The 24263-nt window shown below is 37.3% G+C and overlaps 1 long non-coding RNA gene across 3 annotated transcripts in view; it reads right to left on the bottom strand.

Annotated features, from left to right (window-relative positions):
• The window catches only part of LOC143674077 (uncharacterized), a 108928-nt gene that overhangs the window by 32493 nt on the left and 52172 nt on the right, over positions 1-24263 (bottom strand). The window contains exon 1 of one of the 3 annotated variants that reach the window (XR_013170850.1): positions 21822-22029. The exons of 1 other annotated variant lie outside the window; for it this stretch is intronic. This is a non-coding gene — a long non-coding RNA (uncharacterized LOC143674077). Of the gene's footprint in view, positions 1-21821; positions 22030-24263 lie in introns of those variants that run through there. One more of the 3 variants, XR_013170851.1, reaches the window with a different exon arrangement.

Here is a 24263-nt window from a genome sequence, read left to right as displayed (position 1 = left end):
TTCCCAGTGTTTGGTTCTGAGAGTGTGTGTGAATCACTTATCTGTCTGAAAGAGGGATAGCTCACAAGTTTTTGGAGGGAAGAAAATCAACCACATAAATAAAAATGCATACTCCTAATAAAACAGTTTAAACCACCTGCTAGGCCCGGAGAGGGCAGTTTCCATGGGCAGGGCAGTGCGAGGTACCGGGGACTCTGTCCAGCAGCCTTCAGGATAAACACAAAATTGGCTGTGACTGCAGCCTCCGGAACAGACTGCCTGTGTCCAACCCTGGCTCTTATTAGCTGTGCACCCTACACAGGTTAAGTTATTTAACCTCCTTACCTGTAAAATAGGGAGAACAATAACACTTACCTTATAGAAAGAAACAGTACTGGTAAAGTGCTTGCAATAGTCCCTGGCACATGGAAAGTACTAATTTATATATAGAAAGGGGTTTTCTGTTAGAGAGAGGAAGGAACTAGGTGTGGGAAGTGGGATGAAATGTTGACATGATCAAATATTGGATCTGAGAATGTTTTATGGTGAAATACCCTATTTTCTGGGAGGCACCTCAAAATTCAGGGATCTGGAGGAAGAATAGAGATTTAATGAAAGTTTAACCAGACTTTTGTTCTGATTGATCTATGGGACAAGCAGGTCAGCTAATCATTTATGAGACAAAGAATGGAAATATAGAGAGTCTGCATCTGCCCTTGTCATAGGTAAACAAGGGATATCTGTGTGTCTTATCTAAGTCATATAGGGAAGGGTGGTTCTTTGCCATGAGCAGTTTTCTGGAACACAAAGTGGGCGGTGGGACTGGGAGAGGTGTCTTGTCATGCTCCTTTTACAGAAATACTGGGCTTGGGTAAGAAAAGATAAAATTGACAACAGTCAGTTATAAAGAGGATGTGAATGCAGTACTAGCAATAGGCCCCCATTAATTCCAGAGCATGGAGGAAGGGTCTTTACTCCAGTCTGACAATTAGCACACCCTTCCCCACACCTTCTCACTCTGCCATGGCTTTAGAGATCCGTAGGAGCCAGGCAAAAGACTCCAGATAATTCCCAAGGGGTTGAGGGTGGAATCTCTGGAACCTCTGAGAAGGAGAACATTGGACCCAGGCGAGGTTCCCAAGAAACCGGTTTGCTTTTCTAGAGCACAAGGTGTGGTGGGTGGACCCACACAGTTTCAGTTACAGATCATCATCCCACATATTTGGTAGATCCCTGCTTAATTCCTCCCTGACCTTTCCTCCCACTCTACTGCAGATAATGCTGAGAATTCTCCATGTCGGAGCTGGAAAAGCTCATTAGTATCCACTCCCTTATTTTGAAGATGAAGGAACGTCCCTGGCAATGGTTCTCACTCTCAACGCCTCTCCACCTGTTCTCTGCAACAAGCCTCTACCATCCAGGCTTATTTGAAAGTTATGGGATAAATCCACAACGGTGTGTTAATGAATTTACAGACCAGTATTAATATAGTGACTTAGTGTGTTTTTCCTTCTTGGCGCATTTACATTTTATCCCAGGAAGTCCTTAAAAGCCCTTGTCAAAAACAGATGGAGGGCACAACATTGTGAACCTAATTAAGAAGACTCAATTATATACTTGAGTGTGGCAAAAAAGGGAGATTTTAGGTCATATATATGTTTCCAAAACAAATGTTCTTAAAAATGGAATTACAAAACACAAATGTGAACCCTGAATTAATAGTATAATTATAAATATGCATTTTTGTGAATTGTAACAAATGAACCACACCAATGCAAGGTGTTAATAATAGGGTTGTATATGGAAAATCCTGTATTTTATGCATGATAATAAAATAATAATAATAAAAAAAAACAGAAGGAGAACTGTATCTCCACAGGTGCAGTGGATCAGATAAGAGAAGTAGAGAATAGATGGGCTAGTTGCAGTGGGGAGGAGAAGCTTCTCACATTACAACTTCCAAAACAAGGTTGCTGGCTCCGTGACTTTCTATGAATGCAGCAAACCCTGCACATCAATTCTTCTCAGGTGGATCAAGCTGATGGATTTATGATGGAATTAAGATACAGGGACAGGCGGGAGATAAGAGTGATACAGGCGAGAAGATACAAACAAAATACAAGACAGGAGTGGTGATAATCCTCCGCTCCTCTTTCCAGATATTAGGATTTGAAATAATCTCACAAGCAATGCGAAGTATGTAATATTCGTTGTGTATCAGAGATTCAGATCAGCGATTTGGGATCAGAAACTCAGGGAAGCATCAAAAGACGGGTGCTCTGTCCCCTAGTGCTGACACTGATGAGCCTGAGGCATACCGTCCTCAAGGCAGGTGGCTTGTGTCCTCTGTCTCCAACCTCCTCCCTGATAGCCCCTCAGCAGGATTTCCCCACCCAGTGTGCAATGTGAGTACTGGACAAAAGTTCTACTGAAGGGACAGAGAGGCTAAAAGTCACTCACACTTAGCTCACCAAGCCCTGAACCCTTGCCAGGTTTACAACAGTCCAGAGAAAAGAGCACCTTTTTTTTTTAGTGATCTGACCAAAAATGCCTATTTCTAATTTGCACAAAGGCACATATAGATTAGCATGCTCTGTCTACCTCTTTCCCACTAGTGCCTACAAAAGACTAAGTTTATGTCTTTGGAAATAAGTAAGTACCTTCAGTCTTTCCAAGGGTCCAATTCAGAACACGCCAAACAAAACACTGTTATGAATTTAAAAGAACATAGTGGAGAGAATCTCTCTCATCCTTCCAGAGTCCCTTGAAGAGTGTTCACTATTACTACTTCTATATTTGTACTAAAAACTGTATTAAAGGGCGGGCCACAGTGGCTCAGCAGGCAGATTTCTTGCTGCCATGCCGGAGACCCTGGTTCGATTCCTGGTGCCTGCCCATGCAAAAAACCCACAAAACTGTATTAGAAGAGTGAGATCTTGGTTTTTACAGGTTAGTGTGATGCTCTGATACATCTCAGAGTAATTTTGGCAGAGAATAAAACAATATTTGCCAAGTCCCCTTGGGGAACAGGGGAGAAAGTAGGAAATAGTTCAACTTTCCCATTTGGGGAATTCCTGATAGTCTCACAAGCAGTGGTGACAACCAATTCAATAGGCTGAGCCCTTGATCTTGTGGTTTGCCCCTGTGAAATTTAATTCCTGCAAAGAATAAGCTAAGCCTACCTATAATTATGCCTAAGAATGACCTCCAGAGAACCTCTTTTGTTGCTCAGATGTGCCCTCTCTCTCTAAGCCAACTCGGCAAATGTATTCACTGCCCTCCCTCCTACATGGGATGTGACTTCCAGGGGTGTACATCTCCCTGGCAACATGGTACATGACTCCCAGGATGAGCTGGGACCTGGCATCATGGGATTGCGAAAGCCTTCTTGACCAAAAGGGTAAAGAGAAAAATGAGACAAAATAAAGTTTCAGTGACTGAGAGATTTCAAACAGGCTCAAGAGGTTATCTTGGAGGTTATTCTTATGCATTATAAAGATATCCCTGTTTAGTTTATGGTATATTGTAGTGGCTAGAGGGAAGTAACTGAAATTATTGAACTGTATTCCAGTAGCCTCTATTCTTGAAGATGACTGTATAACTATATAATGATTGTGAAAACCTTGTGGCTGATGCTCCCATTATCCTGGGTATAGACAGATAAGTAAAAAACAATAATAAGGACAAAAAATAAGTAATAGGGGGAGATAAGGGGTAAAAAAATGGGTAGATTGCAATACTAGTGGTCAATGAGAAGAAGGGTTAAAGGGTATGGAATGTATGCATTTTTTTCTTTTTTTTTAATTTCTTTTTCTGGAATGATGCAAATGTTCTAAAATTGATCATGGTGATGACTACATAACTGTGTGATGATATTGTGAGCCACTGATTGTATACTTTGGATGGACTGTATGGTACATGGAGATATCTCAATAAAAATATCTTTTAAAAAAGGACATGGTTGGGACATAAGAAAAATTAGAATATAGAATGTAAGCTTTATATCAGTATTAAGCTTCTTGAACATGATAACTGCACTTAAGTTGACTACAAAAGTGAATGTCCTTATTTGTAGTAAATATTCATGGAAGTAAAGAAAAAAAACAAAACTGTAATAGAAGTCCTAGCCAGTGCAGTAAGAAAAAGAACAAAAAGGTATAAAAATTGGAAAGGAAGAAATAAAACTGCGTTATTTGCAGATGATATAATATAAATATAGAAAAAATAAAATAATAAAATAGTGAACATAGAAAATATAAAATAAGCTCCAAGAACTATTAAACAAATAAAATCAGCAGAGTCACTGGCTACAAGGTCAAGATACAAAAATCAATTATATTTCTATATACCAACAACAGTTTGAAAATGAAAACAAATTAAATACCATTTATAATCACATCAGAAATAAAAATACTTAGGAATAAATCTAACAAAAAATTTGCCCAATCTGTATGCTGAAAACTGCAAAATATTTCAGAGAGAAAATGACTAGAGAGATATTCCAAAATGAAGGAGGAAGGGTAAAAAGATCTATATGATGGTGAGGTTTCTATATTTCACTTGAAGTAGTAAAATACCAATTCAAATTAGACTGTGAGATGTTAATTATGTACAATGGTAGTCTATATAGCAACCACTACAAAAATAATAACCAAAGAGATACAGTAAAATCTCAATAGGTAAATTAAAATGGAATACTAAAAAATCTTCAAAGAATCCCAAAAAAGGCAGTAAAGGGGAAATAAAGGAATAAATAACAGAGAGAACAAACAGAAAATGAATAATGAAATGATAGACCTAAATCCAAACATATCAATAACTACATTAAATGTAGATGATCTAAACCAGGGATCAGCAAAATTTTCCCGCAAATGGCCACTGTGCCGATTTGAATCTATTATGTACCTCAGAAAAGCCATATTTTAATCCTGAGCTAATCTTATGAGGGCAGCTGTTTCTTTTAATCCTGATTCAACACTGTGGGTTGGACACTTTTGATTAGATTATCTCCACTGAGATGTGGCACGCAGTTGTGGGTGTGGCTTTTGTTAGATGGAAATGTGACTTAACCCATTCCAAGTGGCTCTTGATTAGCTTACTGGAAATCTTTAAAAAAAGGAAACAGGCCAGGCCATGGTGGCTTAGCAGGCAGAGTTCTTGCCTGCCATGCCAGAGACCTGGGTTCGATTCCCGGTGCTTGCCCATGCAAAAAAGAAAATAGGAAACAGTTTGGAGAAGAACTTTGGAGCTGACAACAATAAGAGAAGCCACAAAGGTGACAGAGAAAGCAGATGTTTGGAGATGCTTGGAGCCCAGCTGACATCATCATGTTAAGCAAGCCAGAACCTGGAGAGAGCCAAGGGAAGCCAAGAGATGAAAGCCAGCCAGTCCTGAAGAAGCAAAGTGAGGAATCCCCACAGGGACAGAGACTGAAAACAACAGAGTAGGAGCAAGGGACGAGCATATGCCAGCCACGTGATTTCCCAGCTGAGAGAGGTGTTCCAGACCCAATAGCCTTTTTTTTTAGTGAAGGTAAGTCTTGTTGGTGCCTTAATGTGGACACTTCCACTTCCTTCGAACTGTAAACTTGAAACTTCTTAAATTCTCTTTATAAAAGCCATATCAGTTCTGGTATGTTGCATTTCGGCAGCTTGCAAACTAACACAACCACTTCAGAAATGTTTTGTGTTTTGTGGGCTATGTGGTCTCTGTTGCAACTATTAATATCTGCTGCTAGAGTGCAAAAGAAGCCAAACACAGGATGTAAATGAATAAACGTACCTGTGTTTCAATAAAATTTCATTTACAAAAGTAGGCAGCAGGCCAAATTGGATACATGGTCCTGAATACACCAATTAAAATATGAAGATCCTTCAGAATGAATAAAAAAATAAGACCAAACCATATTGTCTACAAAAAAAGCAAAAGAAAACAAAACAAAAAGCAAATAAAGACCACATATACTTTAAATATAATGAAATAGATAGATTACAAATAAAAGTATAGAAACAGATATGCCATGCAAACACTAACCAAGAGAAAGCTGGAGTGGCTATGTTAATATTAGACAAAGTAGACTTCAGAGCAAGGAATATTTACAAGGGATAAAGAAGAACATTATTGTTAAAATGCAATTCTCCTATGGTCTCTCACATTTCTGAGTATCTTGTGAGCACAGGACATGACTGCCTTTCATCTGGAGTATCTTCCCAGTGACATTTGGATAGTGAACAGCCTTGGAAATATAAATAGTGCTTTTGCCTGAAGCAAAGGGAAGGTTTGTTTTTAGTAGAGCATAACAAACATAATGCCTCCCATTGGGGCAAAGATCAGGAAGGCTTGCTGCCCATTATGAAAGATTCGGGTTCCTATCTCAGGGGAACTCTCCTATAATCCACTACACTTTGCAGGTTCCATCTAGTCAACTTCACATCATCCTATGGGAAATGTGGCAAATGCTGACACTCTGGCTACTGCTCCCATGAGAATAAAGTCCTGTGTCTTTAACCGAGAAACTTGTGTCTTCTGCTACATCCATGAAACTTTGGCATGCTAACTTGTAAGCTTGCAAGTAAGGTAGAATCTCAGACCCTTCACAATTCTTGTAAATGAGAAATAGATCATCAAGATAATACAACAGTCTTAACTGAATATGCTACTAATAACAGAGTTTGAAAATATTTGAAGCAATCATTAATAGAACTGAAAGGAAAAATGGACAAACCCATAATTATAGGTAGAGAGTTCAACACTGCTCTCTTGGTTGTTGATAGAACCACATAGACAAAAAATTAGCAAGGATACAGAGAAAGAAAGACATCAACAATCAACTACTTGTAGATTATTTCACCCAACACATTTTTCCCAAAGAACACTCACCAGAAACGACCATATCCCATGTTATAAAACAAACCTTGATAAGTTTAAAGTAATTGAAATATTATAAAGTATGTTCTCTGAACAGAATGAAAATCAGAAAGTAATAAGAGAAAGACAACTGGAAACTTTCCAAACTTAAAAATTAAACAACAGCAAATAATGTTACTATCAACAAACTGATTCTAAAGTTTACATGGAAAAGCAAAAGATGCAAACCAGCCAACACAATAACAAAGAAGAATGAAGTCAAAGGGCTGACACTACCTAATTTCAAGACTTACTTTATGCCATGGTCAGGTTCATGTGTCAACTTAGCCATGTGGTGGTGCCTGACTGTCTGGTCAGTCAAGCGCAAGCCTGTCTGTTGCTTTGAGGACATTTCATGAACTTAAAGCATGATCACGTTGGCTGCATCCACAGCTGACTGCATTTGCAATGAGCTAAGGGGAATATCTTCTGCAATGAGTAATGCTTAATGTAATCAACAGAAGGCTTTTAAGGAGGATTCAGAAGAGACAATCATTTTTCCTGCTTCAGCCAGCCAACCTCTCCTGAGAGTTCATTGAGGACCTTCACTGGAGCTGCTAGCTTGCAACCTGCCTTACAGACCTTGGACTCTCCACCCCCATAGTTACATGAGACATTTTTATAAGTATTATATTTACAGGTATCTCCTGTTGATTCCATTTCTCTAGAGAACTGTAGCTAATACACTATAAAGGTACAGTAATTAAGGCACTGTAGTATCAGTGAAAGAATAGACAAATAGATCAATGGAACAGAGAGCTAGAAATGGACACATGCCAATACAGTCAATTGTTCTTTGAAAAACAGCAAAGAGAACTCAATGGAGAAAGGATGGGTTTTTTGTTTTTGTTTGACAAATGGTGCTGGAACAACTGGATATCCATGTGCAAAACAATGAATCTGTACATAACCTTACACTTTCCACAAAAATTAATTCAAAATGGATCATAGACCTAAATATAAAACGCTATAACTTGTAGAAGATAGTATAGGAGAAAACAGGTGGTCTTGGGTTTGGGTATGAATTTTTTTAAATACAACTCTAAAAGTGTGATCCTTGAGAGAAAAAAATTGATAAGGTAGACTTCATTAAAATGTAAAACTTCACTCTATGAAAGATCCTGATGAGAATGAAAAGACAAGCCACAGAGTGGGAGAATATACTTGCAAAATACATATCTGATGAAGGACTTAGATCTAAAACACACAGAATTCTTCAACTCAACAATAAGGAAATAAACAACCCAGTTTGAAAATAAGCAAAAGATCAGTATAGACACCTCATCAAAGAAGATACACAAATGACAAAGATTCATATGAACAGATGTTCAACATCATACATACCATTATGGAAATGCAAGTTAAAACAACAACAAGAGACCACTACATACCTATGAGAATGGTTAAAAAATAAAAATTAAATTAAAAACCTGCCAATACCAAATGCTGGTGAGGATGTAGAGTGATAGGAATTCTCACCCATTGCTGGTGGGAAATGCAAAATAGTATAGCCTCTTTGGAAGACAGTTTGGCAATTTCTTACAAAACTAAACAAGTCTTACCATATGATCCAGCAGTTACCAAAACTTACATCCACATAAAAATCTCCACATGAATGTTTACAGCAGCTTTATTCATAATTGACAAAAATTGGAAGCAAACAAAATGTTCTTCAGTAAATGAATGAATAAACACACTGGTACAACCATATGATGGAATATTTTTCAGTAATAAAAATAACAGAATTATCAAACCATGAAAAGTCTGTTAATAAAAAAAATTAAACAACACATTTCTTAAATAAGCTATGCATCAAAGGGAAATTTCAAAAGCAAAGGAAAATATTTTGAAATAAGGGGCAATGTAGATATAATCTACCAAAATTTGTGGAATACAACTAAAGTAGTGCTTGGAGGAAAATTTATAGCATGAAATGTATATGTTGGAAAATAAGGACATTTCAAAACAGCAACTAAATTCCACCTTAACACAGTAAAAAATAATAATAATGAGGAGTAAAAGAAACCCAAACCAAGCAGAAGGAAGGAAATAATAAAAATAATTACAAAAATCAGTGAAACTGAAAAATGACAGAGAAAATTGATGATACTAGAAGCTGGTTATATAAAAAGATCAATAAAATTGATAAACCTCTATCCAAACTGACAAAGACAAAAGAAAAAGGAACACAAATTACTCATATTGGGAATGAGGGAGAAGATAGTACTACAAACCTCTCAAACATTGAAAGGACAATAAGGGAATGATACAAATTAGTCTGCACACATTAATTTGTAACAGATAAAATGGATTAAATTCTTAAAGACCACAAACTATCTAAACTCACTCAAGAATAAACAAAAGACCTAATTAATCCTATATATATTAAATAAATTGAATTTGAAGTTTCAATTTTTTAAATCTTTCTTTAAAAAAAAATCTGACAGTCCAATTGGTTTCACTGGCACATTCTACCATGATTAAAAGAAAAAATAACATCAGTGCTACACAATTTCTTCCAGAAAATGGAAGAGAAGGGAATACTTCCCAGTTCATTTTATGAAACAGTATTTCCCTAATTCTAAAACTAAACAAAGCATAAAAAAGAAAGCCAGAGACTAATAACCCTCTTGAATATGGATATAAAATACTAGCAAATCAAATCCAGTAATATATAGAAAGAATAATACACCATGACCAATTGGAGTTTATCCTGGGAATTCAATGGTAGTTCAGTATTTGAAAAGCAATAAATGTAACCTGTGACATGTTCATATCAATTGATACCGAAGAAGCATTTGACAAAAATTCTACATCCATTCATGATACAAAAAAAAAAAAACTCAGAAATGAGGACTAGAAGGGAACTTCCTTGACTTGATAAAGCACATTATACAAAAAAGCCTATAGCTAACATACTGAATATGATCAACCAAATGCTTTCTTTCCCTCTAAGTTCAAGAAGAATGCAAGGATGTCCATCTTACAACTCCTAGTCAACATTGTACTATAAGCCCTATCCAGAGCAATGAGGCAATAAAAATAAACAAAAGGCATGTAGCTTAGAAAGGAAGTGATAAAGCTGTCCATATACACAGACAACATGATTATTTATGTAAATCTCACATATTCCACAAAAACTTCTAGAACTAATAAGTGAGTTTAGCAAGTTTGCAAGGTACAAACTTAACACACAAAAATCAACTGTTTTTTAGATAACAGCAATTAGTATTTGGAAACTGAACTAAAAAAAAACATACACACTATCTCTAAAAGGTACTTAGATTTATACTAAGTATAATATAATTACATTAATTATACTTTAATGTATAATTATACATTAATTATACTTTAATAAGTATAATACATTATTATACTTAATGTAATATAATTACATTATATATATTATACATTATATACATTATATACATTATACATTATATACATTATATACATTATAGATTATATACATTAATTATACTTTAATGTACAATTATACATTAATTATACTTTAATAAGTATAATACATTATTATACTTAATGTAATATAATTACATTAAGTATAATATTATTACATTAATACGTAATAATACATATTAATCTAAAAATGTTAGATTTATACTGAAAAATGCTGATGAAAGAAATCAAAGACAACCTAAATAAATGGAGAGAAATGACATGTTCACATACTGGAAGACATAACATAGTTAAGATGTCAATTCTCTTCAAATTGACCTAGAGATCTAACACAATTCCAATCAAAATCCCAGCAAGCTTTTTTAAGACACAGAAAAACATAAAATTTGCATGGAAAGGCGAAGAAGTAGAATACCCCAAACAATTTTGAAAAGAAATAAGTTGGAGAACTTTAAGAATTACTTTAAAGCCAGTGTTCAAAACAATGTGATGTTCATGAAGTTTTGACACACAGGTCAAAGGAACAGAAAAGGTACAGAAATAAGTCCACACAAACATGGCCAACTGATTTTTAAAATATTTTTTGTTAGACAAGTTGCAAGTTTACAGAAAAATCATGCAGAAAATACAGAGTTCCCATATAGTCCCCTTTCTGTTATTTACTTTGCATGAGTGTGGTACATTTGTTACAATTGACAAAAGAATATTTTAATGCAGTATTACCTGTAGTCCATAATTTACATTGGGGTGTACTGTTTTCCCCCATATACCACTCTATTATTAATACCTTACACATAATATGATACATGTGTTATAGTTCATAACCAAAGAACATTTTTATAATTGTATTATTAACTATAGTCCATCACTTGCAATAGGGTTCACTGTGTTGTAGTCCTATGTTTTTCCTTTAATTTTTATTTCAGTCACATATATATGACCTAAAACCTCCCCTTTTAATCACATTCACATATGTAATTTAGTGCTGCTGATTATATTTACAAGGTTCTGCTACCATTACCACTATTCATTTCCAAACCTTTACAATTAATCTAAATAGAAATTCAGTACAATTTAAGCATTACCTACCCCCAATCCAGCCCTTGGTAACATATACTTAGATTCTAACTCTATGAGTTTTTTTATTCTAATTATTTCATGCCAGTGAGACCATACAATATTTGTCTTTTAGTGCCTGGCTTATTTCACTCAGCAGACTGTTCTCAAGTTTCATGCATGTTGTCACATGAATCAAAACTTCATTCCTCTTTAATGCTGAATAATATTCCATTATATGTTGTCATGTCAGGTTCATGTGTCAACTTGGCCAGGTGGTGGTGCCCAGTTGTCTCATCAGGTAAGCCCTGGCCTGTCTGTTTCTATGAGGACATTTCAGGGACTTAAATCATGATCATGTTGGCTGCATCCACAGCTGACTGCATTTGTAATCAGTTAAGGGGAGTGTCTTTTGCAATGAGTGACATGTAATGTAAGCACCAGAAGGGTTTTAAGGAGGATTGAGAAGAGACAATCACTCTTCCTGCTTCAGCCAGCCAGCCTCTCCTGTGGAGTTTGTCCAGACCCTTCATCAGAGTTGCCAGCTTCACAGCCTGCCCTACAGATTTTGGGCTCTTCCATTCCCATGGCTGTCCAGCCAGCCTCTCCTGAGAGTTTGTTGAGGACCATCATTAGAGTTGCCAGCTTGTGGCCTGCCCTACAGACCTTAGGTTCTACATTCCCACAGTTATCTGAGACACTTTTATAAATTTTATACCTACAGATATCTCCTGCTGATTCTGCCACTATGAACATCAGTGCAAATTCGGTGTACAAGTCCCTGCTTTTAATTCTTTTGGCTTCATACCTAGTAGTGGGATTACCAAGTCATATGACAATTCTGTGCTTAATTTTCTGAGGAACCATCAAACTGTCTTCCACAGGGGCTTTACCATTTTATTTTCCCACCAGCAATGAATGAATGTTCCTATTTCTCTACATCCTCTCCAACACTTGTACTTTTCTGTGTTTTATTATTTTTTTAAATAGTAGCCATGCTAATGGTTGTGAAATGGAATCTCATTGTGGTTTTGTTTGCATTTGTTTAATGGCTAACAATGTTGAACATATTTTCGTGTGCTTTTTTGGCCATTTGTTATATTTTCTGTAGAAAAAAGTCCATTCAATCCTTTTTTTCTACTTTTTATTTGGGTTGTTTTTCTTTTTGTTGTTGAGCTGAAGGATTTATTTATATATTCTGGATATTAAACCTTTAGCAGATATGTGATTTCCAAATATTTTCTCCCATTATATAGGTTGTTTTTTCACTTTCTTGGCAAAACAAGAAACTAGATGAACTAGAATTTTAATTTTGATGAGGTTTTTCTTTTGTTACTTGTGCTTTGGATATAAAGTCTAAGAACACATTGCCTACCACAAGATCCTGAAGATGCTTCTTCTACATTTTCTTCTAAGAGTTTTATAGTCCTAGCTCTTATATTTAAGTCTTTGATCCTTTTTGAGTTAGTTTTTGTACATGATGTGAGACAGTGGTCCTCCTTCATTCTTTTGCTTGTGTATATCCAGTTTTCCTAGCACTATTCTCTCCCAATTGAGAGGACTTAACAGCCTTGTCAAAAATCAATTAGCCATAGATGTGAGGGTCTATTTCTGAATTCTCAATTCAATTCCATTAGTTTATATCGCTATCCTTCTGACAGTACCATGCTGTTTTGACCACTGTGGCTTTGTAATTAGCTTTAAAGTCAGGAGATGTGAGTACTCCAGCTTCGTTCTTTTTCAAGATGATTTTGGCTATTTGGAGCCCTTACCATTCCAAATACTTTGGATAAGGTTTTTCCATTTCCACAAACTAGGCTGATAGAATATTGATTGGGACTGCATATTGACTCTGTAAATCATTTTGAGTAAAATTGACATATTTAGTCTTCCAAGCAAAGAGCATGGAAAGTTCCTCCATTTGTTTACATCTTCTTTAATTCCTTTTAGCAAAACTTTGTAATTTTCTGTGTATAAGTCCATTATATCCTTGGTTAAATTTATTCCTAGATAATTTATTCTTTCAGTTGATATTGTAAATGGAACTTTTTTCTTAATTTCCTCTGCAGATTGCTCATTACTAGTGTATAAAAGCACTACTGATTTTTGCATGTTGAGCTTGTACCCAACCACTTGGCTGAATTCATTTATTTGCTGTAGATTTTTTCAGACTTTTCATATATGTGATGATATAATCTGCAAATAGTGAAAGTTTTACTTCTTCCTTTCCAATTTGAATTACTTTTATTTCTTCTTCTTTCCTAATCGATCTGGCTAGAATTTCCAGTACAATGTTGAATAACAGTGGTGACAGCAGGCATCCTTCTCTTCTCCCAGATCTTAGAGGGGAAAGCTTTCAGTCTTTCACCATTATGATGTTAGCATGGTTTTTTTTTCCATATATGCCATTACCAAGCTGGGGAATTTTCCTTCTAAATTCTGTCTTTCAAAGTGTTTTTATCAATAAAGGATAGTGAGGGTGCATGAATGATTCAGCGGCAGGATGCTCACTTGTCAAATGGTAGACCCAGGTTCAATTCCCCACCCAAGCACTCAAAAATAAATAAATAAATAAATAGATAGATAGATAAAAGGATAGTTGTTTTTGTCACATGCTGTTTCAGTTTACGCAAGCTGCTGGAATGCAGTATATCAGTAATAGGTTGGTTTTCTCAACAGGCATTTAACAGTCTACAAATTTATACTTCTAGGGCCATGATAATGTCTAAATTAAGACATCAAGAGGACTAAACCTCTGAAGAAAGGCTGCTAGCATCTGGGGTTCCTCTTTCACATAGGAAGGCGCATGGTGATGTTTGCTGGTCCTTCTCTCCTGGATTCTAGTTTTAAAATGACTGTCTCAGCTCATATGGGTCCTTCTTACTTCTCCCAGGGCATTTTCCCTGTAAGCCCTCTCTCCCAGTGTTTCTGACTTTTATCTTCTCATAAAAGACCCCAGCAAGGGGGATTAAGAATGGGCTTAATTCTCCATGGGAACAACCTAATCAAAAGTTCCCACCCAACAATAGGTCTGCCCCCACAGGGATGGATTAAGAGAACATGGTCTTTTCTGGGGTACATAACCAATTCAAAACAGCACACATGCCTTTTCTGCATGAATTGAAATGGTCATGTGCTTTTTTTTCATTCACTTTGTTAACGTGTTGTATTCCATTAATGATTTTCAATTAATGCATAGCTTGGATAAGTTTGATGTGATCATCATATATAATTATTTTAATGTGCTGTTGGGTTCAATTTACTAGCATTTTGTTGAAGATTTTTAATGTATATTCATAAGAGAAATTGGTCTGCAATTTTCTTTTCTTACAGTACCTTCACCGGGCTTTGGTATAAGGGTGATTTGGGCCCACAGAATGTTAGGGTAGTGTCCCCTCCTCTTCAAGTTTTTGGAAGAGTTTGAGCTGAATTAGTATTAATTCACTTGGAATCTTAGGTAGAATTCACTTGTGAAGCCATCTGATCCTGGGATTTTCTTGGTTTCATCTAGGTTGTCTAATTTGTTTCTACATAGTTTATTTTTTATAGTATCCTCTTTTGATCTTTTTCATTTTTGTGGAGTCAGTAATAATGCCCCCTTCTCATTGCTGCTTTTATTTATTTGCTAATTCTCTTTTTTCTTTGTTAGTCTAGCTAAAGCTGCATCAATTTTACTGATCTCATTTTGTTAATGCTCTGTTTTTGTAATTCTCTATTTAATTTATGTATATATTAATCTTCTTTCCTTCTGTTGGTATTTGGTTGAGTTTGCTGTTCCTTTTCTAGTTCCTCCAGGTGTGAAGTTAGGTCTTTGGTTTTAGCTCCTTCCTTCCTTCCTCCCTGCCACCCCCTCTCTCTTTCATTCTTTCTCAGCCTTTAGTGCTATAAAATTCTCTCTCAGCACTGTCTTCACTGTATCCCAGAAGTTTTAATGTGTTATGTTCTCATTTTCATCCATCTCAGGATATTTACTGATTCACCCTATAATTTCTTTTTTTTTTTTTATTAATTAAAAAAAGAATTAACAAAACAATTAGAAATCATTCCAATCTACATGTACAATCAGTAATTCTTAATAACATCACATAGTTGCATATTCATCATTTCTTAGTACATTTGCATCGATTTAGAAAAAGAAATAAAAAGACAACAGAATAAGAATTAAAACAATAATAGAAAGAAAAAAAACAAAAAAAACAAAAACAAAAAACCTATACCTCACATGCAGCTTCATTCAGTGTTTTAACATAATTGCATTACAATTGGGTAGTATTGTGCTGTCCATTTCTGAGTTTTTATATCCAGTCCCGTTGTACAGTCTGTATCCCTTCATCTCCAATTATCCCTTCTCTTTTTTTTTTTTTTCAATTAACGGAAAAAAAGAAATTAACCCAACATTTAGAGATCCTATAATTTCTTTTTATTCACTGTTTAAATATATACTTAACTTCCATATATTTATGGATTTTCCAGTTCTTTGCCTGTTGTAGATTTCCAGCTTCATTTCATTGTGTCAGAGAAGATGCTTTATATAATTTCAATATTTTTAAAATGTAGTGAGACTTGTTTTATGGCTTATCCTGGAAAATAATCCATGTGCACTTGAGAAAAATGTATATTCTGCTGTTTGTGGGTGCCATGTTCTGGATATGTCTGTAAGGTCCAATTAATTTATCAAATTTTTCAAGCTCTCTTTTCCTTTTTGATCCTGTCTAGAGTCCTCTCTATTGATGACAGCAGTGTATTGCAGTCTTCAAATATTACTGTAGAGGTGTTTATTTCTCCCTTCAATTTTTTCACCTTTTTAAAACATTTTTTATTGTTAAATATACCATATACAAAAAAAAAAAAGAAAAAGCAATCGTTTTCAGTACACTTCAAGTTGTTACAGAACAGATTTCAGAGTTTTTTATGGGTTATTATTCCACTATTTTGGGTTTTTCCTTCTAGCTGCTCCAAAATACTAGAGGCTAGAAGAAATTTGTGTGTGTGTGTGAAAAATAACGTAAACAAGAAAGCAATAAATTTCAAAGCACATCACAACAATTAGTTGTAGAACAGATTTCAGAGTTTGGTATGTGTTACAATTTCATGATTTTAGGTTTTAACCTCTAGCTGCTCCAAGACACTGGAAACTAAAAGAAATATCAATATTATGATGATTCAGCACTAATACTCATTTGTTAAACCCTACCTTCTCTGTAATAACTCCATCATCACCTATGATCTTTTTCCCACTCTTTAGGGGTATTTGGGTGTTCTAGTTTGTTAGCTGCTGGAATGCAATATACCAGAAATGAAATGACTTTTAAAAAGGAGGATTTAATAAGTTGCCAGTTTACAGTTCTAAGGCCAAGAAAATCTCTCAATTAAAGCAAGTCTATAGAAATGTCCAATCTAAGGCATCCAGGGAAAGATACCTTGGTTCAAGAAGGCCGATAAGTTCAGGGTTTCTCTGTTAAGTGGAAGGGCACATCGTGAGCACAGTCAGAGTTTCCCTCTCATCTGGAAGGACACATGAACACGGCATCATCTGCTAACTTCTTCTCTCCTGGCTTCTGGTTTCATGAAGCATCCTGGGAGGCGTTTTCCTTCTTCATCTCCAAAGGTCACTGCCTCGTGGACTCTCTGCTTTGTGGTGCTGCAGTGTTCTCTGCTCTCTCCGAATCTCCTCCTTCTCTAAAATGTGTCCTCTTTTATAGGACTTCAGAAATCAATCAAGCCCCACCCAAATGGGTGGAGACATGTCATCACCTAATCCAGTTTAACAACTACTCTTGATTAAATCACATCTCCAGGGAGATGATCTAATTACAGTTTCAAACATACAGTATTTAATAGGGATTATTCTGCCTTTATGAAATGGGATTTTGATTAAAACATGGCTTTTCTAGGGTCCATACATCCTTTCAAGCCAGCACATAGGGCAATGCCCGTTCTAACTTTTTCATATTAGGAAGGGGCTGTCAGTAATATCAGATAAGGGGATGGAACAAGTTGATGTTCTGGAAGGGCTGGTCCCTTTGCACTTCAGGACTTATCTAGTCCAGGGACCTATCTGGAGGTTGTAGGTTTCTGGAAAATTACTCTAGTGCATGGAACCTTTGTAGAATCTTATATATTGCCCTAGGCGTTCTTCAGGATTGGCTGGAATGGTTTTGGTTGGGGGGTTGCAAGTTATGGTAGACAGCAATGTCTAACAGAAGCTTGCATAAGAGTGACCTCCAGAGTAGCCTCTCGACTTTATTTGAACTCTCTTAGCCACTGATACCTTATTTGCTACACTTCTTTCCCCTATTTTGGTCAGCATGGCATTGTTGATCTCATGGAGCCAGGGCCAGGCTCATCCTGGGGAGTCATCTCCCACTCTGCCAGGGAGATTTTCACCCCTGGATGTTATGTTCCACATAGGGGGGATCTCCCTTCAGTTTTGCCAGTGTTTGCCTCAGGTATTTGGGGCACTGTCATTAGGTGCATAACAGTTATGATTGTTATTTCTTCTTGGCAGACTGACCCCTTTATTATATATAGTGTTCTTCTTTGTCTCTTGTAGCAGCTTTTGATTTAAAGTCTTACTTTGTCTGATATTAGTATAGGTACTTTTTTGGTTACTGTTTACATGGATTATCTTTTTCCATCCTTTCACTTTCAACCTATTTGTGTCCTAAAGTGAGTCTCTGTAGGCAACATATAGGTGGAGCATGCTTTTCTATCTATTCTGCCAACCTGTGTCTTTTGATTGGGGAAATTTAATCCATTAACATTCAGTGCTATTACTGTAAAGGCAGTAGTTACTTCAGCCATTTTATCCTTTGGTTGTTTCTTTTTCTTCTTTATCCTTTGATATATATATATACATATATAAATTTTTTCTCTCTCATCCTTTATTGCAACCCATTTTTCTGTATAGGTAGTCTTTTATGATATATCTGACTGATCCCTTTCTCATTTTTTTCCTGTATTTAAAAAAAAATACTTTATGGTTTCCCTGGGTTTTGTTTTACAATAGCTACATCAATAACCTACCAGTGTGAAAAGATACCAAATTAATTTCAATAGTATACATCATACATGCTGTCTGCTCACATATCTCTCCCATTTCCCCTTTTTTTGTTGTTTTTTCCCTAATTAGCTTTTGGGGGGGGGGGTTGCATGGTCCAGAAACCAAACCCAGTTCTCTCACATGAAAGGCGAGCATTCTACCACTGAATTACCCTCATTACCTTTTTATATTTTGCATGTTCATTATCAGAAAATATGACTTTTTCTTGTTTAATTCTATCCTGATTCTTATGGAATTAAACAGCAGAATTATATATTGAAGACAGAGTACTATTAGGTTTTGCATTTACGTTTTTAGTTAGCTTTTTTGAGGATCTTCACTTCTCCACACTACTCCAAGCCACTCTCTCCTGTCTCTTCCTTTAAACCTGCAGAACTCCATTTAGCAATCTTGTAGGGCAGGACTTTTGTTGGCAAACTCCCTCAGTTTCTGGCTATCTATGAATATTTAAAATTCTCCATTATATTTGGAGGACAGTTTTCTCAGATGAAGAATTTTTGACTGGCAGTTTTTCTCTTTCAGAACCTAAAATATATCTCACCACTGCCTTCTCAATTCCATGGCTTCTGATTGGAAATTGGCACTGACTGTATGATTTTTATTGTCTTGACTTCCAGTTTGTTGATTCTTTCTTCTGCCTGTTCATATCAGCTGGTATATGCCTCTAGTGTAGTTTTAATCTCTATCATTGTATCTTCCATCCCCATAATTACTGTTTATTTACCATCAGTCTATTTCTATCCATATTTTCCTGGATCTTCTTGAATTGACTAAGGAGATCTATTTGAACTTCCTTGATTAGTTCCAAATTCTACATCTCTGAAGTTTTCATTTGTTCTCTTGACTAAGTTTTATTTTCCTGTTTCTCAGTATGGCTCTTAATTTTTTGCTGATGTCTGGACATCTGATTATTTTGATGTGTTTACTTGACTGTTTCTCCGTCTTCCCTAGGGTGTTATTGTCGCTTTGTTATTGTTAAGGCTCTTCTTTGAGATGGTTTTACCTTATTCTGTACCTTTAGAGTAGCCCTTACTTAATTGTTCAGGTTTTCTCAGCTCTTTTTTTTTTTTTTCATTCGCATGGGCAGGTACTGGGAATCAAACCCAGGTCTCTTGTATGGCAGGCAAGAATTCTCAGCTCTTTTGTACCTGATTCTTGTCCTGAATGTGGTACAATTTTTAAGATTGTCCTTTTGTGTACAACTGTTTCATCTCCAGGAGACATCTTCGTTTTCTCTGTTCCTTCTCCGGGAACAATCTTGTCCTGTTTTGTTTTGTGCAGAATTTCCTCTCCAGCGTCTATGATTTGTTTCAAATCTCTTCTTCACTCAGTGCCCCATTCCATCATATTTTCAGTTCTGGTCTTAAGCAATTCAATCCCCTACTATCTATCTATCTATCTATCTATCTATCTATCTATCTATCTATCTATCATCTATCTATCTATCTATCTATCTATCTATCTATTTATTTATTTATTTATTTTCTATGAGGCTTTTCTGTGTTCAGTTTCTTCCCTATTATGGTGTTCTGCCCTGGGAAGGTTGATGGGGTCAATCTGTAAAGGTTCATTTTGCATTTAGGTGGTCCAGCAAACAAAGACAGGACTGAGTGTGTGCAATTCTTGCCAACAGTTCTGCCATGATCTCTTTATGACCTCTGGGCACTTTTTAACGTGGCAGTCCTCAGTCACTTCTGTTTTGCCTGTGTCTCTGCAGACTTGAGTCCCTATGCCTGGATATGTGTGGGATTCTAACTTGCTGCAGCCAGTGGCTCTATGGTCTGCAGCTGTGGCAGGAGCCACTTGGGTCCTTCTGGGACTCTGCATCTAGCTGCATGGGGAATGGGTCTGAGGGGCCAGTCTGGAATGTAAATCTCCTCCCTGATTTTGATGTTTGTTTTTCTTTTTCTTCAATTCAGCGTTTGTGAAGTCCTTCTCTGATCTATTTCATACTCCAAAGTTCCAAGCAAGTGGGATTTGTCCTTTTATTGGTGGATTCTAAGGGCAGACTTTTCCTGGGAAGGTCTTACCTTGCCATGTTGATGATATCGCTTGGCCAAGTGATTTTTCACAAAGGTGCAAAGTTAACTCAAGGGGGGAGGATAATCTTTTCAACAAATGATGTTGGAGTATTTGGACATCCACGTGTCAAAAATAAACCTCAACCTACTTCACTCACACCTTACAAAAAATTAGCTCAAAATGGGTACCAGAGAACTCTACAACTCAAATACTAAACCCTAATGTAAACTACAGACTAGTATAATTATAATAAAATTGTTTTAATCAATTGTAAGAAAATTACCACTCTAATGGAAAATGTTAATAATAAGGAAAATAGTGTGCATTGGGTGGACAGGGGTATATGGTCACTCTGTACTTTCTGCATGATTTTTCTGTAAACTTTCAACTGCTGAAATAAAATATATATATCAAATGTAAATGTGAAACATAAAACTTTTAGTGAAGGAAATCTGTGTAACGTGTTGATAGGCTAAGTGTTTTTTGACATGATACCAAGAGCAAAATCTGTAAAAGAAAAGGTTAATAAATCGGACTTAAAGCTTTTGCTTTATGACAGTATTAAAATATTGAAAATAGACTGGGAGAAAATATTTGCAAATCACATATTTAACAAAGGACTTGTATGTGGGAGGGGAGGGGAGCGGAGAAAGGGAAAGACGAAAGAAATGGAGAGAAGAAAAGAGTATAAAGGAGGGAAGGAAAGCAAGGAAGAAAAAAGAGAGGGAAAATAGAGGGAGGGAGAAATGAATATGATTGCAGAGTGTGTTGTGTGAGGGTGCCTCTCAAAAGTATGCTATCAGGCATGTAATTTTATCTCACTGTAAAAATGGAGAAACTCCGAAGTTTGGGGTGTTCGTTTTCACAGAGTAGATAAGTGGCCTGAACACTGGTATGCACTACGCCGAAGCCTTCGTTTGTCCACCTACTAGCCCAACAGTTACCTCCTTCTTGAAATCTTTGATCTCGCCAAAGGTTAAGTGAACTCTTCCTCCTGGGACCCCAAGGCACTCGGAGTTTTTGAGAAGGTTGTCTATAATACACTGCTTTTCTAAGGCACCGGCCCTGCCTGTCTCCCACCCAAAACTGTGAGTCTGTCCGCAGGGAATAGAGACTCCTTTATTTACTATTAAACTTCTTCAGGAGCTTAGCACCGACTCAATAAATATTTATTCTTGCGGGACAAGGAGTCACTACTGGAAACTTCATTGCGGTCGACTTTCTGATTATGCAAGCCCGCTGGCTGCGGAATGAGCTTCTTTCCAAAGAGGAAACCACTGAAGCGGATGAGTTATATTTAACTGCGGACCAACCGCGGCCGCGTGACTCACATAGAAACTCAATGTTATGAGCGTATTTTGGAGAAGCGACTAGTGACCTCCTCAGCGAGCACCAACACTGACCTCTTAGCGACGGCCAGAGCCTAGGGCAAGCCCCGCCCACGTCAGGCGGAAACAGGTGCGCGGCGGGAGGCCCCGCCCCCCGCAGGTGGCTAGGGCGCACACTACCTCTTCTACGGCCGCGCAGTCCACGCCTCTCCGCCGCGGGACTGAGCCTGCCGCGCCCGTCGTTGGCATTTATATGGCGCTATTTTGGGCACGCCCTCTGATTGGCCAACGGTGAGTGACGGCAGGCGCGCGCGAGCCGCGGGGGAGTCTGGGGAGGGGAGTTTCCGGCCGCGAAGAGACGCAGCTCGGGACCGCAACCCTCCAGGGGCCGGGAGTTCCCAGGGGACAAGTTGATATGGGGCAGGCTGGGAGCCTCAGGGCTGAGATCCACCAGGGCCTGGGCCTCCCCCACGGTGTTCTCGGGGCCCTAAGCCTACTCAGTAACCTGTTGGTTGGGTTATGTTTTATTAAAAGAACCTGCGTGCCCAGAGTGTCTTTTTAAAAACCAAACAACCTCACTTTTCTTGGAGGGAGTTGCCAGAAGGCATTATACTTTTTACGCACCACGTTGGCGGAAGCAGAAAGCATAAACCTGCCAGAAACTGCTCGAGAATCACCTGCTGTCTTGAAGCTTGTCCACCGACCTATGCAGACCCGTCTTCCTGTTACCCCCTTTGCCCAACCAGCTCACCACGGCCATCCCAGTTGCTAGGGGTCTATCCTCATTTCCCTTGGTGCTGTCACCAACTAACTCTTCCCTGAAGCCAGAAAACAAAACAAAGCAAAGCAAAACAAAAACATCCTTTAAATATTGGAAACGGGTCTCATTTCTAACGTATTCCTATATTGCGATCAGAGCCCCATCGTCCTTTCCTGGATTCTGGCCGTTTATCAGTCAGGCCGCATCACTTCTCTGTCTTAAGGATCTTGAATTTCATTTCGTGACAGACTTCTTTGGTAAAAGTGACCGAATAGTTACCAAGTGTGACTCACCAAAAATCCTTATCATTCATAAAAAGATAAAAGAAGAGTTTGAAGCCATGGCTCCCTAATAGATGGGAATTTGGCTTGAAAAGAGGTCCTGTTTCCTCCTTAGAAAGTCCACCTTTGATTGCAAAACACAAAAAGCTCTGTGATGTCCTAAGTTCACAGCCTTAAAGATTATTGTAGTTGGATGTTGGAGGAACATAATTGAGTAACTGTTGGATCTGAACAACATCAATAAGAATTACCATTAAGCATTTTCAGTGTGCCAGGCATTGTAAGTGCTTAATGGTATTGTTTCTTTTAATCCTCAGAAAATCCCCACGGTTTAGTTACCATCATTATACCCATTTCACAGAAAGGGAAACTAAGGCCCAGAGCAGGTGAATAACTTTACTGAAGTAACACACCACTATGTTGGCAGTGCCAGGATTCTATCCAAGATTGTCTGACTCCAACCTTTGCACCCTTAGCCACTGAGCTCTGCAATTTCTTCTTTTCTCGTATTACCTACTCGAAAAGTCAGCCTTAGGCTGGCAGAAAAGGAGTTGAGATTGGTCAGCAAGTGTTAGAAGGAAGATGTTTGCCCTGCTGTTAGCTTAGAAAAGGATTATAACTAGAGAGGGAAAAGAACGGTGCTGGGGTTTTAGCACTCTATACTCTCCCCTGAGCAGGAGGCCATATTAAACCTGCAGAACAAAGTTTTGAAAAAGGGTTTGGATTCTGCTGTGCTCATTGCTATGCAGACTGGGCAGTTTACAGAGTGACCTCACTTAGATCCTTTGGTTGGTAAAGATCCAGGAAGCAAACTGGTCAGAATGATTTTCAAACCTTTTTGTACACTCTCCCAGTGAGCGACCAGAACTACGAATAGTATTCCTAAACACAACGGACTCTGTGGGAGAAACTGCCTTGGAGCCAGATGGCCCAGGTTTCATTCCCTCTGTTTGAGGTGAGGCTCCAAACCTCTCTGAACCTCAGTTTCCTTAGCTATAACATACTTTGCTGTAAGAATTAAGGATTAGTGTGTGGCATCTATAGGTATTCAAAAAATGTTAATTCTCTTGCTTGCCCCTTCCCCCAAATGATTAAGAAGAAAAGTGCCCAGCTGTGACAGTTATACCTATATTGTTCCTTTCACAGAGCTATGTTGACTGTTTTGAGTTTTGTAGTCAGGCAGTAATTTACAGTAAGAATGCTTATTACCATCCATAACTTTAAATGACCTTATTGAAACTTCAACATCATTTTCAAGTATCAGCTTTAGCTTTATTTTTGTCTATCATTCATTTAACAAATAGTTGTTTAAAATCTATAAGGTATAAAACATTGGATTTTTTAAAAATAGAGTTTGTGAACATTTTCAGTGAAATAACCTGTTTCACAAATAGGTATTAGGGAAATACACTGTAATTTAACAGTAATAACCTGTTCTTTTTCACTTGTCT

The sequence above is a fragment of the Tamandua tetradactyla genome, chromosome 2, assembly GCF_023851605.1.
Source record: "Tamandua tetradactyla isolate mTamTet1 chromosome 2, mTamTet1.pri, whole genome shotgun sequence".
Classification (NCBI taxonomy): Eukaryota; Metazoa; Chordata; class Mammalia; order Pilosa; family Myrmecophagidae; genus Tamandua; species Tamandua tetradactyla.
The sequence above is the reverse complement of the archived record's forward strand: the minus strand, read 5'-3'. Positions and strand labels throughout refer to the sequence as shown.